Below are 11,440 nucleotides of genomic sequence, written 5' to 3'. Positions count from 1 at the left end.
TCTTGATTTTCTCATGTTTAGCTATCCTTTGAAAACATGAATTTTTGGTTTGAGTGGTTTTAGTCAACACAACGCCTTTTCACTTTAAGTCAAATAATGTTTTTCAAGTGAAATCACGTTGTTTAAAAAAGAAGAATAAGCTAGAAACGATGTTTTGTGCATGGGAGCAAAACAGTACCCTTCTTCATCACGTGTTGTCTGCCGACATTTTTTTTTATATGTTTTTCATGGTTTTAGCCATGCTTTAGCCTTTTTCCTTTCCTCTCTCGTGCCTCCTAGAAATTCCAAATAACACACCACTCCACCCCCTGCATGTGTGATATATGCTCAAAATTTTTTAAAAAACTTTAATCTTTTGAAGCGTGGTAAGAATGGTATAAAAGGCCTAACAATAAAATTGGACCAAAATGTTGAAGCATGGTGGAGGGTTGAGATTGATTCAAAGAAACCGATGGACTTACACCACCAAGAAAGGTTCTAAATGCTTCATCCTTACTATAAATAGGAAAAAAATGCAAGAAACAAGAGAAACCAGGTTAGAGAGAAAATGGACATGATTACACCACCAAAAAAGGTTCTAAATGTTTTATCCTTTCTTATAAATAGGAAAAAATGCAAGAAACAAGAGGAATCAAGTTAGAGAGAAAATATTGAGATAAAGAGAGAAGGAGTTAAGAGTTTAAGTTGAGAGAAGTGAGCAAAGAAGTGAGGGAGAAAAAAGGAGAAGAAGGGAGAAAAAGTTTTAAAAATAAAACTTTCTTATTAAATAAAAATAAAATACTAAAAACTCATCAAGTTACGATACTCCTGATTCAGGGTCTAACATTAACTAAACAAGCATCCATCAACAATAAATGACTTGTGAATAAGTTTTAAAAATAAATTTAGAAGAAGCACATGGATAAGACAACCTTTTTCTTAGAAAGGATGCAGTAACAATTATTTTTATATTTCCATAAGTATAAACAACCCCTTACTCGTATTTCTAGAGCTAGTGCATATTTTAGAATTTTTAGTCTCATTTAAGAACTAGGTGATGACTTTATTTTTCACATCCCTTTAATTTTGGAGGTCCCATTTTATGTCAAATACAATAACATGGCAACTTCACTAGGGACAATAGGGTTAAACATGAATATATGTATTTTCTTATTAGTTTATTTCTTTTATTATCTTTATCATCACTTATTTTTTTAGCATTTACTTTATTTATGTTGTTTAATTTCTTTTATAGTTATTTTAGTTTGTTGGATTGAATATGTAATCATATTTTTTTTTTAAGTTTTCACACACTTTACAAAACTAACAAAAGCTTTAAACCTGAGCTTGACCCTTTTTAGGATTAAATAGGGAGATTTAGATGTCAAATATAACTTATGTTCATTAATGCTCATGTGAACTTCCCTAAGATCCAACTCACCCTCATGTATGTGGTATCATGGAGTTACTCCCTTACCTATATTGCATAAGGTTAAGTGGTCGAGTTACTCCACTAGTAGTTTAGACAATCTAGGAACCTAAAAATTATTTAGAGATAAACTAGCTGAGACAAACTTTACATGAGTGAAATTATATTCGCTAGAATTGACCCTCGATAAAATACAAATCTTATCATGACTTATTATGTTTATTAATGTTGATGAGAACCTTACTATTTCTCCATCAATCCTTACAGGAAATTAGAAAGGCCAATATGATAAGGTGGATTGCCTACTGATAAAGTTTTAGTCTAAATTATCATAGCAAGTAAAGCTAGAAGGTAAGATGCCTAATGTTCGTCAATTATTTGATTGTTGGGAGATGTTATCCTTACAAGACTAGATTGACTTTCAAAAACAATATGAAGACATAACTTAATTGCTCAAAATCCGGGTACAACCCTCATGTTTTCAAGCTATGATAGGGTTTTGTGACTTAGAGTACAAATATTTCACATTTGACACTTTGTACAAGATCCCCACTGTAAAGCCCGAGGAAAAATAAAGGTTGCTTAGATTGCACATGACACGACCAAAAGATTGATGTCTTTTCCCAAGTGTAGGAGTGTCGAAGTAATAAATAACCCGGCAAGATCGGGGTCGAACCACAGGGAGGTTAATTGTATAAATTATAAATAAAAATAATACAACAACAATAGCAATAATAATAATAATAATAATAATAATAATAATAATAATAATAGTAATAGTAATAGTGGTAGTAGTAATAATAATAATAATAATAGTAATACTACTAGTAGTAGTAGTAATAATAAAAATAGTAATAGTAATAGTAATAATAATAGTACCAATAATACTATTAATAATGATAATAATAAAGATGATGAAGAAGAAGTTGATGAGAACTTTGAGATGAAAGATTAACGTAAGGATTAAACAATGATAACAACAAATGTCAAGGTTAGAGGATCCACTAATGGTATTTGAAACAAGTATAGTATAAACTCTTATTATTCAATTGGAAACCACACACAAGGAGATTCCAATCAGATTATAAATTGTTAGCATGATTACATTAGTTATCTTATTCGAATAATGCTAATACTTGTAAATATTGTCAGACATTCATGATTATAACTTATGTTAACAACAAATCAAGTTCCTTTCATAGCTCAGGTGTCGGTTATACCATACAGTATGGGCTATGAAAGTGCCAAGTATTTGTTGTACCAAGTGTTATACAACATAAATCTAGATTAACTATTTAACAAGCAAAGTATTAAAAGTGAACAAGATAACAAATATATAGCATGTTAGTATTAAACATTAAGGTTCATGTTAAGTTTATATTATATTTATTCTTACACCATTAGTATATCATTTTCACCATGACATAATTAACTTAGCTAAACATAATGAAAGAAAGAAACATCAATAAACAAGATAAGAACATAAATGAGAAAGAAGTTAACTAAGTAAAGAAAAGGAAATGAAAGGCATAAATAAGAGATTAATATAAACAAAACTTAAGTATTACAAAAGAGAGAGCAAGAGCATGATCTTGATCTAAACACCAAGATGCCTAAATACATGGCAAATGCCTCCTTTTATAGGCCAAAATTCGGAACTATTGATTTGTTGACTAATTGATGAATGGGTGGCCACATCTTGACTTGGTGACAATTCTTATCTTCTTGTCTGCCAAAAACATCATTGATAACGTCATAATTTGAACAGACTTAAATCATGAACGTTCTAGGAAATTGTCTCATCTTTCCAGTGTAAAAATATGAGATCATTTGGACTTCTAGAACTCGAGATATGGGCTGAACACTTAACAGTGTCTGGGCTGCGGATAGATTCGGACTTCTTTGTTGTTGCTACAATTTGGACTTGAAAACGGCCTTGTTAAATCTTGGACTCCACATGAAAGTTGTAGGCATATGTCTTACCTTTCCATCCATATAAAGTAGACCTAAATCCGACATCTACAGCTCCAAATATGACCCGATTACCGAACAATGTTCCAGTTTGGACTGCACCAACATCTCTTTTCTAAGTTTGGCCATCTCTTTGTCCTTTCAATTTCAGTACTTCAACTCATCAATCAATTCTTTCATTTATGTGATAGGCCTGCATTTAAGATGAACATTTATCATAAATTAAAGGTATCTTATATTATTAGATATGTTATTATAAAACATGCTTTAGTTAAGGAGTTATTGATACTTCAAGTGCAAAATGATGATATAGAACCTTGATAAAAATGTACTTTTAAGTACTAATCACACCCCCCAACCAGCTTATTACTAGTCCCTAGTAATCAAAGCGTTAAAATAGAGAAACAATTTGCAAATTCCACAAAGCAAGGCATTCATCATTCAACTTCCATTAATCTATCCAGATAAACAAATTCTCATTAAATTTTATATATCTGCTTAATATCTCTTAAACAAAATATTAATAAACCTTCCTTGTTATGTGCTCAATGTATGAAAACATAGATGTTGGGGCTTTTATTGGAAGAAAACAATATTTTGTTCTAATGTTTAAGGTTAACTTCCTTGGGTTGGGATTATTATTATTATTATTATTATTATTATTTTAATATATATATATATACATATAACTTAAAACACAATGCATCTTTAACCCATGTAACGAGCTTTCGGCTAATGACTCCCAGACTAGTTGGTCTTAGGGCATTGGGTGTTGAGACACCCCTACGAGCTTAGTAACTCGGGTTGTAGATACTAATGCGTAGATAGTGCAATGTTTGATTCCCTTAAGCTTTTCTCCTTAACCCATGTAACAAGCTTTGGGCCAATAGCTCTCAAGTCAGTTGACTTTAGGGTATTAGGTGTTAAAACACCCCTTCGGGCTTAATTGTTTAGGTTAGGGAGGCTATGAAATCAAACTTATCTATGTTTTTATTATCATCATTTTCTTTTTGTTTTTTTTGTTTTTTTTTTGTTTTTTGTTTTTTTGCAAATTATAGACTATCCTTATCCCTTAGTTGTTACCTTTAACAAAAGAACATAAATAATGTAATAATCCAATGTGCAACCCACAATCATATGTTAAAGTTTGTGTGTGAAAATGAAGGTTTAAGAATATTAGTTAAATGAGTATATGAGCAGAATCAAGTGATAACAATGCGAGAGTTTGTAAACCTGAATATTTCAAGAAGTATTATGATAGGCCTTGAAAAGACTATTTACTAAGATGCGTCTCAAGAGTCAATAAAATTCCTTCTTACTCTGCCATCCTAATAACAGTTTTGTCAAATGGTTTTAATAATAGCAAAAAACAGTTAGTAAGTTAGTTTTTTTTTATGTCAACTACTACCCTCTCCCCACAACCAGGACGAGACATTGTCCTCAATGTCATAAAATAGAAAGATAGAGTATAGAAGACATCACTTGAAACAACGAACACTGACAAACCTGAAACACACTTAAACAAATATAAAAAATAACAAAACAAAATAATATGCTAATAATAAAACCAAAAGACATGAGGATTCACAAACGAAGGCTCAAATCCAATCTAAACTTTTTACAGCTTTTCTTAGTTAACCAATTTATACGATTTATGGAAGGATCAATTACAAGGGTGAAAGATTATAGTTGGTCAATCAATTGTTCAGCAGTAGTAGTAGAGATTATGATTTGTCGTGCCGAAAATGTTAGAAATTCATGTTCCACAGCTTGATCAAGAAAGGACAACAAATTATCATAGAAACCATTAACATTTAACAAACCTATAGGTTTATGGTGAATGTGAAGTTGAGCCCAAGAGGAAATATGAAAGATCTCTTTCAATGTGCCCAGACCACCTGATAAGGCAATTAAGGCGTTAGCATGGTTAAACATTGCATTCATTCGGTCAAACATTGTCGATACCTGTAGTTCCTCTCTAATTGTTTTTCCAATGATGTCCCCTTTTGCTAAAGCCTTGGGGATGACCACCAAAACTTGACTTCCTCCTAAAAATGCAGCTATTGACACACCCCCCATTAACCCAAGGTTGCCTCCTCCATACACTAAATGAATCTTTCTCTCAGCTAATACATGACCAAGATGATTTGCTGATTCTAAAAATTCTTTTTCTTTCCCAGGACTGGATCCACCGAAAACACAAATATTTCTAATGTGATGACCTGAGGAACCTGCCATCTCTACACACTTCTATATTTGTTAAATGTATGGGTTGAGTAGAAATGAAGGGAAGGAAGAGAATATTTTATAGATGAGAAATTAAAGATGCAATCATATCACCTATATGTAGGCCAGCTGGAGTCTCACTCTCTCTCTCTCTCTCTTTATTTATTTTGAAAAAGCATGTGTATGTACAGGTAGTTGTGATTGTGGCTCATATCTTCCCTTGGTTTTACGTCCAATAACGGCTTAAACGCCCTCTATGGGTCGGGGATAGGCTTCCCATCCAGTTTTCTTAAAAACTAGCAAACAAGGTCTTTTATAGTCAGATTCCTAAGACTAAGTCGATCATGTTCTTTATGGAATTGTGGCCATAAATCATGAATAGCACGATGCACATCTCTACTAGGATGAGCCTCAAGGGTTAATAGAAGATTATCTAAAGACCCCTTACTCAGGCCATCCTTAATGAATTGTATTTTATCTTCACGGTTTATAGATACCATTCCTAAAGAACGACATGTTGCATTACAAGTCCATCTGGCACATCTGTGACAAACTTTCAGTCGTTTTGCACGACGTTTCTTTGCAAAAGTGCTTTTATTTGTTCCAGGTATATATGAGATGAAAGAATTGGAGGACTCACCTGATAATCGGACCTTTACTTCAATCATCCAATGAGTATCTTTAGGAATTCCATGATTCATTAACAACCTCAATCTTGCACACCTAGCACGGTAAATTTTTGTAATCGCATTCTGAGGTAGAGCGGGAAAGTACTTTTTTAATTTTTCAAGAGTGGTGTCCATTTTCAAATAAGAATTGGAGAAGAGAGTTAAAGAAGGGAGAAAGAGCAAAGAATTGCACAAATATATACAAATATCAGTTATTATAGGAAATTGAAAGAACCGACTAAAGTCACGGAGTACCGTTATCCGCCATTTGACCGGGGTGAGAGAGACTAGCAAAACAAAATTCACACCAAAACTAAACACAAAACAACGTGAGGAAAAGAATCATTCTTTATATACAGGATCACTCAATTCAATATAGTCATTTTCAACTGAAAAATTATCAAAGTAAACTTTCAAACGATGTTCATTTACCTTGAAAACATTATCATTCTTTGATTCCTCGATATCACAGGCCCCATATGGATACACATGTTTCACAATAAAAGGACCGCTCCATCTTGATCTTAGCTTTCCAGGAAATAAATGGAGTCGAGAATTATAAAGCAAAACTTTTTGACCAACATCAAATGTTTTTCTCAAGATTCTCTTGTCATGAAATTCTTTGATTCTTGCTTTATGAATTTTTGAATTCTCATACGCATCATTTCTTATTTCCTCAAGCTCATTTATTTGTAACTTACGCAGCTGACTAGCATCATCAATGTTTGAATTGAAAGCTTTAATAGCCCAATAAGCTTTATGTTCAAGTTCCACAGGCAAGTGACAAGGTTTTCCATAAACTAGTCTATAAGGTGACATACCTAATGATGTTTTATAAGCAATTCGATAAGCCCAAAGTGCATCATTAAGTCTTAAAGACCAGTCTTTCCTATTAGGGTTTATTGTTTTTTCCAAGATTTGTTTGATCTCCCTATTAACAAGCTCTACTTGTCCACTTCTTTGAGGGTGATAAGGGGTGGCAACTTTATATGTGATTCCATATTTCTTCATTAAAGACTCAAATAGCTTGTTGCAGAAATGTGTTCCACCATCACTTATCATGGCTCAAGGGATTCCAAATCAACTCAAAATATTTTCTTTCAAAAACTTTATCACTGTTTTGTGATCATTGTTTCGATTTGGAATTGCCTCTATCCATTTTGAAACATAATCTACTGCAACTAATATGTACAAGAAACCAAATGAAGGAGGAAATGGACTCATGAAATCTATACCCCAACAGTCAAAGATCTCAATGACAAGAATAGGATTTAAAGGCATCATGTGATGTTTTGAAATAGATCCCAACTTTTGATAGTTTTCACAAGTCTTGCAGAATGCATATGAATCCTTGAACATGGTGGACTAGTAAAATCCACTTTGTAAGATTTTTGCAATGGTCTTTCTTGATGAGAAATGACCCCCACATGCCTCAGAATGACAAAATTTAAGGACACTACTTACCTCATTGTCAGGAATGCATCTTCAAAATATTTGATTAGGACAATATTTGAATAAATAAGGGTTATCCCAATAAAAGTTCTTTACTTCGTTCAAGAACTTTCTTTTGTCTTGGGTACTCTAATGAGCTGGTAATTGTCCTGAAATAAAAAAATTAACAATATTAGCACACCAAGGCATTATAGAGATAGAAAATAAAGATTCTTCAAGAAAGTAGTCATCGATTGGTGTGATGTTAGTTCTCGAATCTGTTGTCAATCTTGACATGTGATCTGCGACAACATTTTCGATGCCTTTCTTGTCTTTGATTGTGATATCAAATTCTTGAAGTAACAAAATCCACTGAACCAATCTAACCTTAGAATCTTTCTTAGAAAGAAGATATTTCAATGTTGTATGATCACTAAAAACAACAACAGGTGAGTCAACAAGATAAGACTTGAATTTTTCACATGCAAATACTATTGCAAGTAATTCTTTTTCAGTGATAGTGTAATTCATTTGAGCACTATTTAAAGTTTTACTTGCATAGTAAATCACATAAGGTTTCTTATCTTTTCTTTGTCCCAAGACAGCACCCACGGTATAATCACTAGCGTCACATATTATTTTAAAAGGTAATGACCAATTAGGAGGTTGAATGACAGGAGCAGAAGTAAGCAGGTTTTTAAGTTTAACAAAGGCTTCTTCACAATGTTCAGTCCATTCAAAAATATTATCCTTTGTTAGAAGGTTACTCAAGGGCTTAGATATCACACTAAAATCTTTGATGAACCTTTTATAAAAACCAGCATGTCCTAAGAATGATCTAACATTTTTAACAGATTTTGGTGTTGGCAAATTAGCAGTTAACTCGATTTTAGATTTGTCAACCTCAATTCCTTTTGATGAAACAATGTGACTAAGTACAATGTTGTTTGTTACCATAAAGTGACATTTTTTCCAATTCGGTACAAGATTCTTCTCTTCACACATGCTCAAAACCTTTTCTAAGTTAGTCAAACAATCATCAAATGAATTGCCAAAAATAGAAAAATCATCCATAAAAATTTCAAGAAAACGTTCAACCATATCACTAAATATACTAAGCATGCATATTTAAAACATGGCTGGTGCATTACATAATCCAAAAGGCATCCTTCGATATGCAAAAGTACCAAATGGACATGTGAAAGTAGTCTTCTCTTGATCTTCCAATGCAATTTTAATTTGGTTATAACCTGAATAGCCATCTAGGAAACAATAAAATTCATGACCTGCAACTCTTTCTAGGATTTGATCCATGAAAGGTAAAGGAAAATGATTTTTTCTAGTCATTGAATTAAGTTTCCTATAGTCAATGCACATGCACCAACCAGTAATAGTCCTAGTTGGAATTAACTCATTTTTCTCATTTGTTATCACAGTGACTCCAGACTTCTTGGGTACAACTTGGGTAGGACTTACCCAGTTGCTGTCAGAAATAGGATAAATGATTCCATTATCTAGAAGCTTAATGACTTCATTTTTCACTACTTCTTTCATATTAGGATTAAGACTTCGTTGCATTTCTCTAGAGGGTTTAGCATTTTCCTCCAAATAAATCCTGTGTGTGCAAATCAAAGGACTAATTCCTTTTATGTCAGCTATGGTCCATCCTAATGCATTTTTGTGCATTTTCAGAGTTTGTAATAACTTACCTTCTTGATGTGCATTAAGTTTGGAAGAGATTATTATCCGAAAAGTTTCATTTTCTCCGAAAAATGAGTATTTGAGATTGAATGGTAACGGCTTCAAATCCGATTTTGGTGGTTGAACACTTGAAGATATGGACTCAATTGATCGTGGTGGCAATTCCTTAATTTTCGGTCTCCAACTACTTGTATTTGATTCTTCCTGAAAATAAACCATTTGCAAATCATCAGATTCATCAATCTCAATTTCACTGGAAGTGGTTTGAAATTGGTCATGAACTAAATTTTTAGTAAAGTCCACTTCATGTAAATCATTATCATCTCCAGGTTGCTTGCAAATGTTGAAAATATTCATCTCCAATGTCATGTTTCCAAAAGATAGCTTCATCAGTCCATTCCTACAATTAATTAATGCATTAGAAGTTGCAAGAAATGGACGTCCTAAAATAACAGAAAATGAATTATATGCTTCAACAGGTTGTGTATCTAAGACAATAAAATCTACAGGATAAATGAATTTATCGACTTGTACTAACACATCTTCAATTATTCCTCTAGGCATTTTTACAGATCTATCAGCAAGTAAAAGAGTTACAGAAGTTGGTTTTAACTCACCTAGATTGAGACTTTGAAAAACTGAATATGGAAGTAAATTCACACTAGCTCCAAGATCAAGTAAGGCTCTTTCAATTTTATGTTCTCCAATAAAGCAAGAAATTGTAGGACAACCAAGGTCTTTATATTTCAATGCATTATTGTTCTGAAGAATCACACTTACTTGTTCGGCTAAAAAGGCTTTCTTTTTCACATTCAGTTTTCTCTTCACAGTGCACAAATCTTTCAAAAATTTAGCATAAGGAGGTGCATATCCATGAGAATTTTAGAAATTATGGTGTGCTTGAAATAGTAGCTGTGAAGTTTGTGCATTATTGTTATCACTCTTCCAATTGAAATTTGGGTGATTTCTCCAACCAGGGTTGTATGTTTGCGAGTATGGGTTATGATTGGGCCTTTGGAAACTGTTTAAAGCATGGGCTTATTCATGGAGACATTCCTTAAAAGAAGGCAAAGTTGGACAGTCATTGGTTGAATGTTCATTGGTTTTACAGATTTGACACACAATGTCTTGAACAAATTTTAGTTGACCACTCTTTTTTAATTCTAGTGCCTCGACTTTTCTAGCTAAAGATGCAAACTTGGCTTGGAGGTCATGATCTTCCCTAAGGTTGTACATACCTCCACTAGATGTATGAGGTTGGGTTTTACTTGGTGCCTTATAAGTTCCTGTAGTGTCCCAATTTTGCGCATTTTTACCTAGCAAGTCTAGGTACTCCATTGCTTCATTAGGGTCTTTATCCTCAAAAGTTTCATTGCACATCAATTCAACCATTTGCCTATCTCTAGGAATTAACCCTTCATAAAAATGTGAAACCAATCTCCATGTTTCAAAACCATGATGAGGGCAAGTATTAAGCAAGTCTCGATACCTATCCCAACATTGGTAAAATGTTTCTCCTGGTTTTTGAGTGAAAGTGATTATTTGTCTTTTGAAAGAGTTTGTTCTGTGGGACAGAAAACACTTCTTTAAAAATTATTGTTGCATTTCATCCCAAGCACGAATGGATCCAGGTCTCAAATTTTTGTAGCCATGTTTTAGCTTTATCTTTTAATGAAAAAGGAAAAAGCTTTAACCTGATGGTGTTCATGCTACAATTTGAGTCATTATAAGTGTTACAGACCTCCTTAAATTTTCTTAAATGCAAGTATGGATTTTCTAAATCTAAACCATGAAAAGAAGGTAAAAGTTGAATAATGTCTGGCTTAAAATTAAAATGAGATGCATCAGGAATGAAAACTATGCATGAGGGTGCACTTGTTTTTGTGGGATTCATGTGGTCTCTAAGTGTTCTAACCCGAATATTCTCATTAATCTCATTATAAAGCGATTGGTTATTTTCTTCAGCTATATTTTCTGAAAATGATGAGAATATCCTATAAAGTCTACTACTTAATGTACATGACCAAACTCTCAT

This window comes from Populus nigra, chromosome 12, assembly GCF_951802175.1.
Source record: "Populus nigra chromosome 12, ddPopNigr1.1, whole genome shotgun sequence".
Classification (NCBI taxonomy): domain Eukaryota; kingdom Viridiplantae; phylum Streptophyta; class Magnoliopsida; order Malpighiales; family Salicaceae; genus Populus; species Populus nigra.
This window is presented reverse-complemented; position numbering follows the sequence as displayed.